Source organism: Camelina sativa, chromosome 14 (assembly GCF_030686135.1).
Source record: "Camelina sativa cultivar CO46 ecotype springtype chromosome 14, ASM3068613v1".
Lineage (NCBI taxonomy): Eukaryota > Viridiplantae > Streptophyta > Magnoliopsida > Brassicales > Brassicaceae > Camelina > Camelina sativa.
In genome coordinates this window covers 19,385,095-19,398,176 of record NC_141893.1, presented here as the reverse complement: position 1 = coordinate 19,398,176, position 13,082 = coordinate 19,385,095, and the positions used below count along the sequence as shown (strand labels likewise).

The 13,082-nt window shown below is 38.2% G+C and overlaps 1 long non-coding RNA gene across 2 annotated transcripts; it reads right to left on the bottom strand.

Annotated features, from left to right (window-relative positions):
* Positions 1-10,087: 10,087 nt before the first annotated feature.
* On the bottom strand, positions 10,088-11,273 carry LOC147928438 (uncharacterized). Of its 2 annotated transcripts, none has more exons than XR_015579509.1 (2): positions 11,156-11,273; positions 10,088-10,603 (listed from the first exon to the last, which is right to left on the bottom strand). It is a non-coding gene; the product is annotated as an uncharacterized LOC147928438 (long non-coding RNA). The 2 variants fall into 2 exon arrangements; XR_015579510.1 differs by having other exon boundaries at positions 10,088-10,559.
* Positions 11,274-13,082: the final 1,809 nt, after the last annotated feature.

The window sequence follows — 13,082 nt, the reverse complement described above, 5'->3', positions numbered from 1 at the left end:
GACATTTTTGTTTTTTCTAAAAAATGAGTGAGAGTATGAGAAGAAGTGGTTGGTTTTATAGAGAAAGTAAATCTCGTATCCGTCCGTAATCCTTCAGTAAATTCGAAATTTTTAACGGCTATAAAACGGCTACAATAATGGATATATTTACCGACAAATTTTCGACGGATATTAATTTAACTTGTCGAAAATAAATCGAAAAGCGAACAATATAAATGGCTACAATTACGGATACATTTACCGACATATATTAATTTAACTGGTTGGAAATCCGTCGGAAAGAAAATAATATAAACGGCTACAATAACAGATACATTTACCAATGGATTTCCGACGGATATTAATTTAACCCCATCAGTAATCGAATAATCTAAGAACGACAACAATAACGGATATATTAACCGACCAAATTCCGACGGACATACTGACAGTAGAGTTTGGTCGGTAATCCGTCAAAAATTTTGACAGATTACTGTCAGATTCTGTCTGCCGGTATGTCGTTGGTAATTACCGAGAGACAGGTGCCCGTCAGAACTTCCGTCGGTTATGACCTTGTTTTCTTGTAGTGTAAACCCGTGGGTACCCAAATTTTATTGTCTTATATGATGTATTTTGGATTTTACATTATGTATTTTTGTGTCTTTAGCTTTTTGGTACCAAATGTGATATATATTATGTATTTTGTTTATTTTATTATATCTGTGACAATTGTCAAAAATTTATAATCTTATATCATATAGATAAAGTATACCAAATATATTTAAGAGTTTTGTTAACATAGATAGATATCAAAACCAAAAACAAAGTCACAAAAACAACAATAATTTTTTTCTAATTCTTCCTCTTCTGGTTCTTCCAAAACCTAATCAGAATCTAAACAACAACAAAACAATGGAATTTCGGTCATAATTTCATAATTACAGCGCTATTCTTATGTAACAATCTTATTTTTTTTTTACCTTGGTCTCATACTCCTGAGCTACAAGCCACAGATGTAGTACCTTCAACTCCATCATCAAAGTTGTCTTCAATGTCACCTATAATTAGAAAATATAAATCAAAGGGAAGTTAATTATGAAAAAAATATATTAATTCTTACCTTCTAACTCAACATAACCACGTAACCAGTTTCTAGTACATAACAAAGCTTGAACATTTCTTGGAAGGAGACAGTTTTGTAAAGATTCTATACCCAACCTCCAATGTTAAACGATGACTCTGCTGCTACTGTGGAGATTGGAATATTGAGCACATCACAAGCTACAGAAGCCAAATCACCATAGTGTTGCCCACTGCCTTTCTAATAGCTCAAAACCTCCATGTCCGTGAAAGACTTCAAATTTACCCTTGGATCATCCAAATAATTTTCTAAATATGTTTTTGTGTTGTCAGAACCAGGTTGTATGCTCCTCTCAAGCTGTAAGATATCCTGTATAAAAGAGACATGAGGATGTGTAAAGATGTGTCATTAAGATATAGGGTATACAAACTAAATGGAGAAAAATACTTACAACATTTGGATCATCTTCTAGTGGTGGTTCATTAAGAATATCAAGTGGAATTTGTGTTGATGAGAAAGAGGTAGAAGTCCAAGCCTTTTCCATGTGTTCATTATAAAAGTCCTTCAAGTTCTGCACAACATCTTCAACATTTTCTTCAGAAGTACTCGGATCCACTTTATGAAAAGCTGATTGAAGAATTTGCACCTTTAACCTTGGATCTAAAATAGCTCCCATAGCTAGAATGATACTATAATTATCCCAATACTTATCAAACTTCAATTGCATATTTCTAGCCATCTCTTCCACTCTCAAATCACCACAATCTGCATAGTCTTTCAAAAGACGCTCAATTTTCCACACTTGTAGAAAATACCCATTAGCAGTATGATATTTGACCCCTGAGAAATAAGTAGTGATGGTACTGAATGGCTTCAATATTTCACAAATTTTCTCTCCCTAATCCCACTCATCTTCAGAAGACAATGATTTGTAGTTTCTGTCACATTCTTTCAAACTACTAAATGCCTAACGGAACTTTAAAGCTTTGGCAAGCATATCATATGTCGAATTCCAGCGTGTAGTGACATCTAGAGATAATCCAGCACCACTTCTTATCCCAACACTCTCAACACATGCGGCAAATGCTTCTCTCCTAGAATTAGATGTTTTGACAAACCTGATTCTTTTTCTAATATTTTCCAGAAGATCAGTAGCTACATCTAAACCATCTTGCACAATAAGATTCAACACATGAGCAAATCATCTTACATGAAAAAACCTTCCTTCACATAACAATCCATTACCACTAATCATTTGAAGACGATTCTTACGGATCTTCTGCATACTATCATTATTCCTAGCATTATCTAAAGTCAAAGAGAATATCTTCTTCTAAAACCCCACTCCTTCAAGCAACAAAGAATTTTATTAGCTAATTCTTCACCTGTATGAGGAGGTTTCATGTCACAGAATGCTAGAATCTTGTTGTTTAACTTCCAATCATCATCAACATAATGAGCAGTCAAACAAATATACCCTGTGAAAGTGCCACGAGCTGTCCACATATATGTTGTACAACATACTCTTCTTTTAATTTCTGCAAAAACTTTTTCAGCTTTTCTTTTTCTAATTCATATCTCTTAAATACATCATTCCCATCAGTTTTTCTACATATAGGTTGACAGTTCGGATTCAAATACTGATCTGATGTTCATATAATTTACCTTATTTTCCCTTAGTTTATTCACAACTTTTGCATCTTTTGCTATCCATTTAGGCCATTATTGTGTAGCTTTAGGACTAATCATGCATTAGAGTAAAGTTGCATTGCATTTGCATCTTTTCATGCATAGACAGGTGATTTTGGAGCTTAAGGAGCATGGAAGCAATGCTGAGGAGAAGTGAAGCAATCCTGAGGAGAAAACAAGAAAGTTAAGGCTGTAGAATCAAGGTCCAGAGTCCAACTCGACCGGACACTCGACCACCACTCGACCGTGTGCTGAGAAGGACTCGACCGAGTGGAGAATGCACGAGAGAAGCCAGCTCGACCAGCCACTCGACCGAGCACTGGTCGAGTTGACCGAGCCGTTGACTGCTTTGACTTTTTGTATTTTTAGGGCTTCCACCTCACCTCCTATATAAGGCCCTTGTACCTGCAGCCACCAAGGAGTCCAGCTTTTTAGAGAGTCTAAAACCTAGTTTTTACCTTTTTTAGATTTTATTCCTTTTGCACTTTCTTTTATTTTAGATTTTGTACTTGTTTAAGAAAGAAAGACTAGATTCTTGTATTTTGTTTGTTTCATAACTTTCAAAATATTAAGATTTCGAGTTTTATTTCTTCATCAATATTGTAGATCTCTGTTTCATCTTTCTAATGATGCAAGTTTCAATATTTTCTGGGTTTTTGACATATTTCACCATGTGTTCTTGTGAGTAGTTTGCTTAAGACCTTGAGGATGGGTTAGGCTGGGTTGATCTTGTGGTTTATTTGATTTGGCAAGCTTGATTGTTGTAGATCTCTTCTAGGCTAGATGTTCTTAATGTTGATCCTATATCTGAGAAGGTAGGGTTTGATTTCAAGCATCTTAGCATCACACCAATGTCTAAGGAGCATAGATAAGACTAGATCTAGAGCTTACCATTAGGCTTGCTAAGAGATTAGAAGTCTTGTTTGGTTTGAGATGTATTGCTTAATGCCTGCTTGTGTAGATTCTTTACTTTGTGAGAACAAGTCTAGAAATGCATAGGTTTGATTGTTTCTTGCCATGAGAGTGGATTAAACATGTCTTAGAATAGTATGTCTAGAGATCAGCTCAAAGTTTGCTTGAGATTTGTTGACCAAGTTAGATAACCACAATGATTAGCTCAGCCCATGAATCCCTCCTCAAGGCCTTCTTTGTTTATTAATATCTTAGTCTAAATATCATTGCTTGCTTGTTGTTTGATTAGTTTTTGCATTGCTCTGTTTTTCTTGTGTTGCTCTGTTTTCACGTTTAGTCTAGCTCGACCACGTACTCGACCTACACTCGGTCGAGTGCTGCTCGAGTTCATCCCCAGAACTTGTGTTTTTGATTTGTGATTGTCTTGTTTCATTCCTGTTTCATTTCCATTGCATTCACGTAGTTTCCTGTTCATTACTTGTCTTGCATTAGTTCATCAGCATAGTGTCTATCTCTGTTCTAGTTTCATTATAGCTTTAATTTGTCTGTTCTGTTTGCATTTAGTATCTTGTTCTAGTTGTTTTTACTTTCTGCATTTCATATCTCATTATAGGATTGTTAGTGACAAACAATCTTTACAATTGGCTTGACTTAGACTCATATGCACATCTTAATTGTTCACAATCACTCAGATAGGATTGACACCTCTTATACTACAACTGCATAAGGGGAATTGAAACACCCTGACTTCTATTCATTCCATACATCATTCATTCACCACACCACAAAGAAAGTCAGTTTCAATTTGGCGCTGTTGCCCATTTGAGTGTGTTTTGTGACATTTAGGATCATTATTAGTCTAAGATTAAGTTCGTTTAAACACTTGTGACGTTACTGGACTCGAATCTTCCTTTGCTTGGCTGTCTTGAGTTTCAGGTACCCACTCGACCACCCACTCGACCACCACTCGACCGAGCTATGATCGAGCACTTGATCGAGCCAGAAGCCGGATCCAAATAGCCATTACTTCCCAGTCGACTCAACCACCCACTCGAGCCTGCGCTCGACCGAGTACCTGTTCGAGTCAGTAATGATGTACCACAACAGTATGTTCAATTACATACCCATGCAACATCAACCAATCTACCAGACTGAATTGTATCCCTCTCCATGGTTCCAGACCTCACAAGCTCAAGAACTTGACTTAAGAGCTATGATGCAACAACTGTTGCTTGGGCAAGCTACTAAGCAGATTGAGGAAGCAAGGCAGTTTGCTGAGCTGCACCAAACGTTGAATTCTTGTTCTACTGGACTGAATAACCAGTTGGAGAGACTGAGCTCTACAATCACGAACATGGAGAGTTGCATGGCTTCTACTTTCTCTCCTACACCAAACCAACTTCAACACCCAAGGGAATGCACTGCTAAGGCCATTCATCTCAATGAGGCAGTTGTCACTGAGGACAGTGATGTCCAAGTTTGGGGGAATTCATCAGTTACTAAAGCCCCAAGTGACATTTGTGCAAAGCAAAAGGAGGTCGACATTGCACTCGACCAGGAACTCGAGCAGCCACTCGACCGAGTGCATGCTCGAGTGGTCGATCGAGCTGGAGACTCCGAAGCTGCCAAACCTGTTAAGTACATTCCTCCTGCTTACAAGCCTCCACTACCATTCCCAGGACGTTTCAAAGCACAAAAGCTGAAAGAACTCAGAGAAATTATTGAGAAAAGGGAACAGTTGGCTTTGCAACAAGAGAAGGAGTTAGCTTTACAACAAGGGGAAGTCATTGAGAAGGAAGAAGTCATGGCTTTGAAGGAAGAGGTTGTGATTGAAAAGAAGGAAGTGAGGGCCATTCAACAGGAGGTTGTCATTGAAGAGAAGGAAGCAGAGAGAGGACCAGCTTTGGAACAATATGCCCCATATCCTCTCTACAAAGGCATGTCACTTGACATATCCAAGCAGAAAGCTCATAATCAAAACAGGAGAGATCAAGAAGAGATTGGGACAGCTATTGTACCAACAAAACTTGAAGATCCAGGTCCATTCAATCTACCTTGCTCCATCAGCTACCTTCACTTCAACAAATGCTTGTGTGATCTTGGAGCATCTGTTAGTGTCATGCCCTACTCTATAGCAGAAAAGCTTGGACACACTGAATTCAAGCCAAGCAATCTCTACATAAGTCTAGTTGATGGTTCACACAAAGATGTAGTTGGTAAATTGGAGAGCCTCCTAGTCAAGATAGGCAAGGCGAGAATTCCCACTGATTTCATCATAATAAAGATGGATAAGGAGGTAGAGGATCCAATCTTGCTTGGGAGACCATTCCTTGCCACAGCAGGAGCAATCATTGATGTTAAGGAGGGGCTGATAAGGTTGAACATATCTGAAGGTTTGACTATGGACTTTGATATTACAAATCCATCTAACCTACCAACCATTGGAGGTCAACCATTTAAGATTGAAGATAAGGCTGATTTTGGGGTTTTGAGAGAAGAAGAGACTTCAACAGCTAAGGTCACATCTCATGAGGAATCAGTTCAAGATCTTCAAGTTCAGCTCAACAAGAGGTCTTTGAAGAAGGCAAGACTAAGACTCAAGCTTAAGAAGATACAAAGTTCAAGATTTAAGGAAGTAGTGATCAAGAAGGAACACTAAGGTTACCAAGTCGAACCAGGGGGGATTTCATCACCTCCTTGGTATCTAAACAAAGCCTAAAAAGGCATCAAAAGTCAAGCTTAGTGACTTTAAACAAGCTCACTAGGGAGGAAGTCCCTAAGGTATCCATGTACATATTGTTTAAGGTTTTTGGTATTTTGATTTTGTTTTGGTATTTTCACAACCAGGGAAGCAAGGGAGACCAGATAGAAGAGGAAATGAAGATTCGTGGTCCAGCTCGACCCCCCCCCCCTCGAGCACGTACTCGACCGAGTCCCGGTCGATTCCCATCGTCGAGCTGCCCCAATCTCCACCTCCAAGTCAACAGCAAGACCCCAACTACTCCTATGACAGCATGCAGATGGATGTGGACAACTACTTCCACAATCCCTAAGGTACCACTATCACCTTCACTTGTAGATATCATTGCATTTGATATTGTGTTTTGTTATTTGTTTTTACTCTTGAATCCTCAATCAAATTTCTTTCACACAGGGACTGTGTGATTTAAGTTTGGGGGAGGGTTTGAGATAGCATTTGATGTTGTGTTTTGTTTTCTTATTTCAAATTTTTAGCATCATCATGTTAGTATTTGCATATCATCTAAGGCATAGAAAAACCCTAAAATTTTGAAAAAATTTTGAAAAAATCTTTATTAAAAAAAAAAGAGTGTTCATGTAGTTTGCACTGCACATTAGGATCTTGTTTAGCATGTTTCATGTAGGATTGTATAGTATTTGCATTAGGGATCTATGATGATTATTCCCTTGTTAACTTGTTTATTCACTAGACTAGGATCAATGCCTAAGTTAATAGTACTTTGATGCTAGTTGAGTGGTTAGAAGCATAAGATTGAACCAAGCCTTGAATTCCTACATTGCATTTGGTCTAAATTGAAGCATGTTGAGATTTGAAACCATTTCCTATTTATAAGAACCTAATATTGACTTTAAATTATCAATGTGTGCATTGCCTTAAACTCATGGATACCATATACATATTTGGATCATCTTCTTCCTTTTTACCACTCTTGTTGATCCAAGTAGCTGATTTCCTCATTAAGAATCAGTACCCCTACCCCTAAACCAAACCTTCTTTCAAGCCATGTTTATTCTTGTGTGTGTGAGGCCTTTTTGGGATTGAGCTTGGTAGAAAGTGTTAGGTTTGAACTAAGAGTAAAGCCTTGTGTAGTTCTAGTTTGCATTTTTCAAACTAGATAGGACTAGGTGGTTCACTTGTTGGGTTTGAGACTTGGCTGTTATGAAAAGAAAAGAGGAAAAAGAGAAAGAAAAGAGGGTAGAGTCTTTAAGAGGAGAATTTGTTTAAATAAAAGTCTAGTGAAAGGATGGGAAGTAAAAAATGTTGAGAATGGTTCTAATTAAAGAAAAGAAAAGAAAGAAAAGGAAAGTCTAGCAAAATGCTTATATGTCTTAAGAATAAGAAGAAAAGAGAATCATAGCAAATAAGTAAGAATCCCCCATCCCACTAGAAAGATCAAATAAGAAACATCTCCTAAGACTTGAAAACCAAAAGAGAAAAGGGTGAAAAAGAAGAGAAGAAGTTAAAGGGTAGAACTAGGATCATTTGGGTTTAGATTGCTAGGATAAAACACTTTGGGAGCCTTTGGGTAGACAAGGTTTTATTCTTGTATGTGTCTAGGTGTTCTTACCTTTAGCATTCTTCTAAAGCTCAATCCATTTTCATGAGAGAACCTTGATTTTGATAAACCCCACTCTAAAGAGAGACCATCATTGTCTCTAAACCTTTTACTGCCAAGCCAAATGAGTTTAAGCATTGCATAGAATTGATTCATGTTCTTGATTAATGAATGTTAAAGGGAATGGTTGATTTGAATGCATGTGGATGTCTAAGGCTCAAATCAGTAAAGGTTGTGATATGCTTGTCTAAAGTCTTTAAGTATAGCTCATTCAACTTGCATCATAGTACTAGTAACTTGGACATTGATTCTAGATAGTCTATTTGCAAGCTTTAGGAGTTGAGATCCCACTTTCAAACCTCACCTACCTTCTTTTGTCTTAATTATTTGCTTGAGGGCAAGCAAAGACTAAGTTTGGGGGTGTTGATGTTCATATATTTTACCTTGTTTTCCCTTAGTTTATTCACAACTTTTGCATCTTTTGCTATCCATTTAGGCCATTATTGCGTAGCTTTAGGACTAATCATGCATTAGAGTGTAGTTGCATTGCATTTGCATCTTTTCATGCATAAACAGGTGATTTTGGAGCTTAAGGAGCATGGAAGCAATGTTGAGGAGAAGTGAAGCAATCCTGAGGAGAAAACAAGAGAGTTAAGGCTGTAGAATCAAGGTCCGGAGTCCAACTCGACCGCACCACTCGACCACCACTCGACCGTGTGCTGAGGAGGACTCGACCGAGTGGAGAACGCACGAGAGAAGCCAGCTCGACCAGCCACTCGACCGAGCACTGGTCGAGTTGACCGAGCCGTTGACTACTTTGACTTTTTGTATTTTTAGGGCTTCCACCTCACCACTATATAAAGCCCTTGTACCTGCAGCCACCAAAGAGTCCAGCTTTTTAGAGAGTCTAAAACCTAGTTTTTACCTTTTTTAGATATTATTCCTTTTGCACTTTTCTTTTATTTTTAGATTTTGTACTTGTTTGAGAGAGAAAGACTAGATTCTTATATTTTGTTTGTTTCATAACTTTCAAAGTATTAAGATTTCGAGTTTTATCTCTTCATCAATATTGTAGATCTCTGTTTCATCTTTTTAATGATGCAAGTTTCATTATTTTCTGGGTTTTTGACATATTTCACCATGTGTTCTTGTGAGTAGTTTGTTTAGGACCTTGAGGATGGGTTAGGCTGGGTTGATCTTGTGGTTTGTTTGATTTGGTCAAGCTTGATTGTTGTAGATCTCTTCTAGGCTAGATGATCTTAATGCTGATCCTATATCTGAGAGGGTAGGGTTTGATTTCAAGCATTTTAGCATCACACCAATGTCTAAGGAGCATAGATAAGGCTAGATCTAGAGCTTACCATTAGGCTTGCTAAGAGATTAGAAGTCTTGTTTGGTTTGAGATGTATTGCTTAATGCCTGCTTGTGTAGATTCTTTTCTTTGTGAGAACAAGTCTAGAATTGCATAGGTTTGATTGTTTCTTGCCATGAGAGTGGATTAAACATGTATTAGAATAGTATGTCTAGAGATCAGCTCAATGTTTGCTTGAGATTTGTTGACCAAGTTAGATAACCACAATGATTAGCTCAGCCCATGAATCCTTCCTCAAGGCCTTCTTTGTTTATTAATATCTTAATCTAAATATCATTGCTTGCTTGTTGTTTGATTAGTTTTTGCATTGCTCTGTTTTTCTTGTGTTGCTCTGTTTTCACGTTTAGTCTAGCTCGACCACGTACTCGGCCTACACTCGGTCGAGTGCTGCTCGAGTTCATCCCCAGAACTTGTGTTTATGATTTGTGATTGTCTTGTTTCATTCCTGTTTCATTTCCATTGCATTCACTTAGTTTTCTGTTCATTACTTGTCTTGCATTAGTTCATCAGCATAGTGTCTACTTCTGTTCTAGTTTCATTATAGCTTTAATTTGTCTGTTCTGTTTGCATTTAGTATCTTGTTCTAGTTGTTTTTACTTTCTGCATTTCATATCTCATTATAGGATTGTTAGTGACAAACAATCTTTACAATTGGCTTGACTTAGACTCATATGCACATCTTAATTGTTCACAATCACTCAAATAGGATTGACACCTCTTATACTACAACTGCATAAGGGGAATTGAAATACCCTGACTTCTATTCATTCCATACATCATCATTCCATACATCATTCATTCACCACACCACAAAGAAAGTCAGTTTCATGATCTCTAGCTCTCACTTTCTTATATCCAACATATCAGAAAGGCAAATCATGGTATACAGTAATTTCACTAAGCATATCAGGATATACTTTGTGATCATAGTGACCTTATGCATTCCCTAGAGGTCTCTTGGGACAAATTTCTAAATGACTCTTTAAGGATTATGTTCCCTGACTAATTTCAGTGGTTTGCTTCCTATTACAATGAATGCAACGACCTCTCTTTTTTCCATCTGGTCCTACTCTTACTGGTTTATACTCTTTCCAAACAAAAGACTTTAATCGTTTGTTAGAGTCAAATACAGTATGGTCCGTATTAGTAGGCTGCGTTTCACTTGCTCCTTTAGCATCAGCCTCCACATCCATTTCCATGTACTCATCCTCTGCATTTAAAGTTGTCATTGTTTCTAATGTTTGAGAATACATCCTAAAATAAAACCATATCAAAAACAAACAGGAATAATGTCATTCTCAGGCCTCAACAGTAGAACAAACACAAAACAAGACTAGCAGATGATAAAAAAATGGATCAATTCAATCGCTAAAAGAGACATTAAGTACCGTATACACACATCTACATAAAAGAAATCAACTACGTATATGATTAATTTCATTATGCATTATGCATATGCTATTTGATTTCTCACTTCTCACGCAAACCGAAGGTCCAAGCCTTCATTAGTAAGTTACGTGTTCTATATATTCTATATCAAAGTCATATTAGCAATTTGGACTTCTACCTCTTTCTCAAAACAAACCGAAGATTCCTATTTGAAATGGTAGTGTAGACACACATAAACAAAAATTTATGACAACTCCACCGCCTTGCTTCTGTCCTAAAGTCAAACCCAAAGGCTTGTCACCTTCGATTTTCGAAACCCAGTTTCATTATAAAACAATAAAACATTCAAAGTTCAAATCGAGGATGGTGGCTATATGTGTTTAAGTGTTTATCGAATCAGTAATTTAATTGACTAACCTGATCAAAATCTAACGAGAATGGTGGCTCCGTTGAGGATGGTGGCTCCGTTGAGGATGATGGCTTTGTCGAGAACGGTGGCTGACAGAGAGAATCGACTTTGGGATTTTAGTTTTAGGTTAACTTTCGAGTGAAAGAAGAGAAACGATGTCATTTTGGCTTATGTAATTTTTTTTTTTGAAAGTCTCAATGGTATTCATAACCCAATAAGATAAACCCGAACAAGACTCTCCAATTTGGGTATCCAAACCACTTTAAGTCCGTGAAATATTGACATAAAAACTAGATCTTTGGGTTTTTTATTTTTCATGGGTCACGGGTACCCATCGGGTTAAAACCCACTATTAACATCCCTACTTGTGGGTATGACCGGTATATCGACTTTGGGTGACAATTTGGGGGGGCGCTGTAGGGTGGCAGCCTAAGAGACGAATATTGGACTTCCTCATATTTTATGTCATGCGGGCTTAGGCCTGATGAGGAGTCAATATTATGGCATGCAGGTTTCGGCCTGATGAGGAGCCAATAGAAACTCAAGTTGAGGCCTATGAGTAAAAGAAAGTCCAAAAGTCGAGAGCAAATAATGCATGGAACGTGAGTTTATCGCCTAGAGATGACCTTCGTAGATCGGTCGGAGGAGTGCGGACCGTGGGGATGTTTGCACAGGAGTCCTTGGTTGATGGTTGTTCGAGATTCGAGGATGAATCTATGATGCTGGGGGGGAATTGTAACATCCGTTAACCGGAATCCCGGTTTGGGAGGTGCATCGATCGATGCACTATGTGCATTGGTCGATGCAAGGTCGGTTTTCGGGGACGAGTTTAAGTTAAACGTTGCGTTTTGGGTTAGGGAAAACCCTGGAATCGTGTATAAAAGGAGGAACTCATGAGTTTTGCCGAGTTTGGCCGTTTTTGAGAAAAAGAGAAGAGAGGAAGAGGTTCATAAGTGTTCTTGAGAGTTCTTGGCGATTTTTGGTTGTTCATGTGGAGATCTGTAGCTGGGATCGTCGTAGGAGCTTGTTAGGAGTATAGATCTGTCGTTTTAGAGTCAAAAACTTTTTTGGCAAAGGTGAGTGCATGACCATTCTTATCTAAGCTTGAGATTCTCTGGTTTTGCCTGTTATGTGTCATGTGGTTGATTCCTTGGCTTGTTAGAGTGTTTATGTGTCACTTGAGGCTTTGGGAAGCTTCTTTGTGGCTTTGGATAGTGTTTTGGTAGTTTAGGAACGGAGATCCGACGAGGAGCTTCGGGGAAGAAGATGCTCGGTATGTGCGTCGATCGATGCACTTTGTGTGTCGGTCGATGCAATACAAGGACGCACATTTGACCTAGGAGCATCGGTCGATGCCATGTGGAGGCGTCGATCGACGCAATTAGGATTTTTTTGCAATGTCCAGCATGCATTGGTCGATGTAGTGTTGGTGTCGGTAGATGCAGATGAACCTTGCATCGATCGATGCAAGCTTGTGTCGGTCGATGCGACCCCAGTTGGTGTCGGTCGATGCATGGGTTGGTGTTGGTCGATGCAGTTGTTCTGGTTTGTTGTTTGGTTATTTTTTTTTTTATGGTTAGAGATATCTCAATTGCTTGTATGTATAGCCCAGTAGATGGGAGGATTGCCTCAGTGAGTGTTTATAAAATACTAACGCATCTCATATTTATTGTGGTGCATGTAAAGGTAAAGTGTGATCGTGGAATCAAGGCGATGAAAAGGAGGATGTTCTAGTGGCTCGTTAATGTGTTGTCTGACTTCTGTTAGGTTGCTATAGTTGAGTCAGTAGAACATGCTAGGTTGCTGGTTTTCTGATTTTTTTTGACTTTGTTGAATTATTACTGTGATTGGTTTATTAATTATTGGTTTTTGGTTATTGATTATTGGTTTTTGTTAGTTATTTTCCGCTGTTTGATTTTATTATAGTTAGATGGC